The following is a 5,833-nucleotide window of genomic DNA, read 5'->3' on the forward strand; positions in this document are numbered from 1 at the left end:
CCATAACAGATGCTGGCTTTTGAGCTTTGCGTCAATAACAGTCTGGATGGTTCGCTTCCCTTTTGGTCCGGATGACACGATGTCGAATATTTCCAAAAACAATTTGAAATATGGACTCGTCAGAACACTTTTCCACTTTGCATCAGTCCATCTTAGATGATCTCGTGCCCAGAGAAGCCAGCGGCGTTTCTGTATGTTGCCGATAAATTGCTTTCGCTTTGCATAGTAGAGTTTAACTTGCACTTACAGATGTAGCGACGAACTGTATTTAGTAACTGAGGTTTTCTGAAGTGTTCCTGAGCCCATATGGTGATATCCTTTAGAGATTGATGTCGTTTTTTGATGCAGTGCCGTCTGAGGGATCAAAGATCACTGTCATTCAATGTTGGTTTCCGGCCATGCCGCTTACGTGGAGTGATTTCTCCAGATTCTCTGAACCTTTTGATGATATTATGGACCGTAAATGTTGAAATCCCTAAATTTCTTGCAATTGCACTTTGAGAAACATTGTTCTCAAACTATTTGACTATTTGCTCACGCAGTTGTGGACAAAGGGGTGTACCTCGCCCCATCCTTTCTTGTGAAAGACTGAGCGTATTTTGGGAAGCTGTTTTTATACCCAATCATGGCACCCACCTGTTCCCAATCAGCCTGCACACCTGTGGGATGTTCCAAATAAGTGTTTGATGAGCATTCCTCAACTTTATCAGTATTTATTGCCACCTTTCCCAATTTCTTTGTCACATGTTGCTGGTATCAAATTCTAAAGTGAATGATTATTTGCACACAAAAAAATGTTTATCAGTTTGAAATTCAAATATGTTGTCTTTGTAGCATATTCAACTGAATATGTATATATATATATATATATATATATATATATATATATATATATATATACACACACAGCCCGGCCAAATTGTTCTAACCCGATCCAGACCCCGAGTCAAAAAGTTTGGGGACCCCTGGTTTAAAGTCATTTCCAACAATTGCGACAACGACTTTTCACTAACAACTGAGTTTCGTTTTTTAATGATTACTGTTGGTGGTGTGCCTCTGGATTTTTTCCAACGCAAAAAATGTGCCTCGGCACAAAAAAAAGGTTGAAAAACACTGGTTTAACAGATACAATGAAACCCAATCAAGCATATAAAGTCCACTTGTTTTTCCACTACTGGTACTTTAAGGCAGTGGTTCTCAACCTTTTTTCAGTGATGTACCCCCTGTGAAAAATTGTTTAATTAAAGTACCCCCTAATCAGAGCAAAGCATTTTTGGTTGAAAAAAAGAGATAAAGAAGTAAAATAGAGCACTATGTCATCAGTTTCTGATTTATTAAATTGTATAACAGTGCAAAATATTGCTCATTTGTAGTGGTCTTTCTTGAACTAGTTGGAAAAAAAGATATAAGAATAACTAAAAACTCGTTGAAAAATAAACAAGTGATTCAATTATAAATAAAGATTTCTACACATAGAAGTAATCATCAACTTAAAGTGCCCTCTTTGGGGATTGTAATAGAGATCCATCTGGATTCATTAACTTCATTCTAAACATTTCTTCACAAAAAAATAAATCTTTAACGTCAATATTTGACGTAGATGCTTTTTAAAAAGGCTTAAAACCCCATCTTTTTTAAAAAGCCCTTTTATAGACACATGCTGGTTATAGCTATTGGGCTGTTTCTAGTTTTATATTTTATTTATTTTTTATCTTTTTATTATTATTATTACTATTTTTCACACTGTGGCACTTTGAGGTTGTTTGCTCAACGTAAAGTGCTTTTTTTTTTTTACAAATAAAATCTATTATTATTATTATTATTATTATTATATTTATGGAACATGTCCACAAAAAATCTAGCTGTCAACACTGAATATTGTATTGTTGCATTTCTTGTCACAGTTTATGAACTTACATTCATATTTCTTTGAAGTATTATTCAATAAATATATTTATAAAGGATTTTTGAATTGTTGCTATTTTTAAAATATTTTTAAAAAATCTCACGTACCCTTTGGCATACCTTCAAGTACCCCCAGGGGTACGCGTACCCCCATTTGAGAACCACTGCTTTAAGGTGTAACTGCAGAACAAAAGGTGGGACATGTGACCTATACCTGTCTTTTTTTTGTCGGACGCCGTACACAACAAATTGGTGGACGTCTTAACGACGGCTATGATGAAATACAATCAGAATGGTAAAATGCCTTGCTGTGAAGTGCATCCTAATGAAGCACAAATATGATTGATCGCACTTGGGAACATTCCATCGCTTTGCTGCTTCTTCATCCCAATTACCTCGTCCGTCCATCCATCCCCCGCCCCCTCCGCCGTGGTCAGACCGACCTTTCTTTTTGACCTGCAAATGTCCCGCCCCCTCCACCTCCTTTAGCTTCCTCCTCCATCCTTTTTTTATTAAGCAGCGTTTCATGTCGGCCCGCCGTGCCCGACGCTTGTTAGCTGGCATGTAGAAGAGACGGTGATTAAAGCTGGCATTTTGGCGGATGTCCACCGGTGTCACTCCTCCACCCGTCCTCTCCAGTGTGGAAATTGCTCTTCGTTTTGAATATGAGGTGTAGCGACCCGAGCAATCAGCGCAGAAAGTTCAGGCTTGCGGGTCACTTTGGAGATCGGTCAAAGTCAAGGAGGCGTCTTCCCTTCAGAGATAACGAGGACGGACAATTTGTGGAAATATTGCACCGAGGGAGGTCTTCCTTGCACTTATGCAACACAGCAAATAGCCCCAGTCAATATATCCTTCTGAAAACCAGCGTCCACTGCCTGTAGTGTGGTTGACCGATTTCCACACCTTTATCCATCCATCTTCTTCCGCTTATCCGAGGTCAGGTCGCGGGGGCAGCAGCCTAAGCAGGGAAGCCCAGACTTCCCTCTCTCCAGCCACTTCATCCAGCTCTTCCTGGGGGATCCCGAGGCGTTCCCAGGCCAGCCGGGAGACATAGTCTTCCCAACGTGTCCTGGGTCTTCCCCGTGGCCTCCTACTGGTCGGACGTGCCCTAAACACCTCCCTCAGGAGGCGTTCGGGTGGCATCCTGACCAGATGCCAGAGCCACCTCATTTGGCTCCTCTCGATGTGGAGGAGCAGCAGCTTTACTTTGAGTTCCTCCCGGATGGCAGAGCTTCTCACCCTTTTTCTAAGGGAGAGCCCCGCCGCCCGGTGGAGGAAACTAATTTCGGCCGCTTGTACCCGTGATCTTATCCTTTCGGTCATAACCCAAAGCTCATGACCATAGGTGAGGATGGGAACGTAGATTGACCGGTAAATGGAGAGCTTTGCCTTCCGGCTCAGCTCCTTCTTGTCACGCCTATGGATCATGTTTTGTTTTGTCATGTTATGTTTTGATTTTGGACATTCAGTCACGTTTTGCACTTCCTGGTTTTGTTTGTTTCCATGCCAACCTATTAGTTTCCACCTGGTCCCCTTAAGTCGCGCCCCGATCCTCAGCCTCTCACACCTGTTTTCTATTACCACAGCCAGTACTTAAGTCATTTGCTTTCTGTTCATCATTCTGGGAACTTTGCTATTTGCATTCTGCTTCATGCCTTCACGATTACCTGCTACTCATCCTGATATCCATGCCCCCTTGTTTCGGTCACAGTGAGTGTTTTTGTTTTAGTTGTTCATAGTTCTGCCACAGTGCAAGTTTAAGTTTATAGTTTATCGTCTTTCATGCCATCGAGCAGGTGTTTTGTTTTCCTGTTTGTATTTTTGGAGCCAAGTTTTGTACCTCTTTGTGAGCGTCCTTAGTTCGATTATTTTTGTATTTAGTATTCAAATAAACCATGTACTTACACTCTCGTTTGGCTCGTCCCGTATCCTCTCTGCATCGAAGGAGTAAACCAAATCCAAATCCAAGCCTGACACTTCTTCACCACAACGGATCGGTAAAATGTCCGCATTACTGAAGACGCCGCACCGATCCGCCTATCGATCTCACGATCCACTCTTCCTTCACTCATGAACAAGACTCCTAGGTACTTGAACTCCTCCACTTGGGGCAGGGTCTCCTCCCCAACCCGGAGATGGCACTCCACCCTTTTCCGGGCGAGAACCATGGACTCGGACTTAGAGGTGCAGATTCTCATTCCGGTCGCTTCACACCCGGCTGCGAACCGATCCACACCTTTAGAATAATTAAAAATATTAAAATATTACAAAAATAATTCCGTTAACTTTCCTTTTACACTTGTATGACAGTTAAATATGTTAAACAGTTTCTAAAACATTGCTTTTAGAGTGGTTAACTCATTTTCATAGTACTTAACTGTTACTAAACCATAGTTTGTACAGGGATTAGCTTATTTTTACACTTGTATGAATGTTAAAAATGTTAAAATGCTCCTTAAAGCATTGCTTGTACGGTGGTAAACTGATTTTTTTACACTTTTGGAACAATCAAAAATATTTAAATAGTACTAAAATCATTTCGTTAACTTATATTTTACATTTGTATGACAGTTAAATATGTTAAACAGTTTCTAAAACATTGCTTTTAGAGTGGTTAACTCATTTTCATAGTACTTGTATAACACCTAAAACTGTTACTAAACCATAGTTTGTACAGGGATTAGCTTATTTGTACACTTGTATGAATGTTAAAAATGTTAAAATGCTCCTTAAAGCATTGCCTGTACAGTGGTTAACTAATTTTTTTTACACTTTTGGAACAATCAAAAATATCTAAAAAGTACTAAAATCATTTCACTAACTTTCATTTTACTCTTGTATGACAGTTTTTAACTTATTTTTACACATGTATAACAGTTACAAATGTAAAAATTTTACAAAAACATTGCCTGTCGAGTGGTTAGCCTGTTGTTGTTTTTTACACTTGGAGAACAAGTTCACTGCAGAGGACACTTTTTCTCTGAATATGGGTTGAAAATGATTTGCAAATCATCGTACAAACCCTGTTTCCATATGAGTTGGGAAATTGTGTTAGATGTAAATATAAACGGAATACAATGATTTGCAAATCATTTCCAACCCATATTCAGTTGAATATGCTACAAAGACAACATATTTGATGTTCAAACTGATAAACTTTTTTTTTTTTTTTCGCAAATAATCATTAACTTTAGAATTTGATGCCAGCAACATGTGACAAAGAAGTTGGGAAAGGTGGCAATAAATACTGATAAAGTTGAGGAATGCTCATCAAACACTTATTTGGAACATACCACAGGTGTGCAATTGGGAGCAGGTGGGTGCCATGATTGGGTATGAAAACAGCTTCCCAAAAAATGCTCAGTCTTTCACAAGAAAGGATGGGGCGAGGTACACCCCTTTGTCCCCAACTGCGTGAGTAAATAGTCAAATAGTTTAAGAACAACGTTTCTCAAAGTGCAATTGCAAGAAATTTAGGGATTTCAACATCTCCGGTCCATAATATCCTCAAAAAGTTCAGAGAATCAGGAGAAATCACTCCACATAAGCAGCATGGCCGGAAACCAACATTGAATGACCGTGACCTTCGATCCCTCAGACCGCACTGTATCAAAAACCGACATCAATCTCTAAAGGACATCACCACATGGGCTCAGGAACACTTCAGAAAATCCCTTTCACTAAATACAGTTTGTCGCTACATCTCTATAAGTGCAAGTTAAAGCTCTACTATGCAAAGCGGAAGTCATTTATCAACAACATCCAGGAACGCCGCCGCTTCTCTGGGCCCGAGATCATCTAAGATGGACTGATGCAAAGTGGAAAAGTGTTCTGTGGTCTGACGAGTCCATATTTCAAATTGTTTTTGAAAATATTCGACATTGTGTCATCCTGACCAAAGGAGAAGCGAACCATCCAGACTTAT

The sequence above is a fragment of the Nerophis ophidion genome, linkage group LG04 (assembly GCF_033978795.1).
Source record: "Nerophis ophidion isolate RoL-2023_Sa linkage group LG04, RoL_Noph_v1.0, whole genome shotgun sequence".
Classification (NCBI taxonomy): Eukaryota; Metazoa; Chordata; class Actinopteri; order Syngnathiformes; family Syngnathidae; genus Nerophis; species Nerophis ophidion.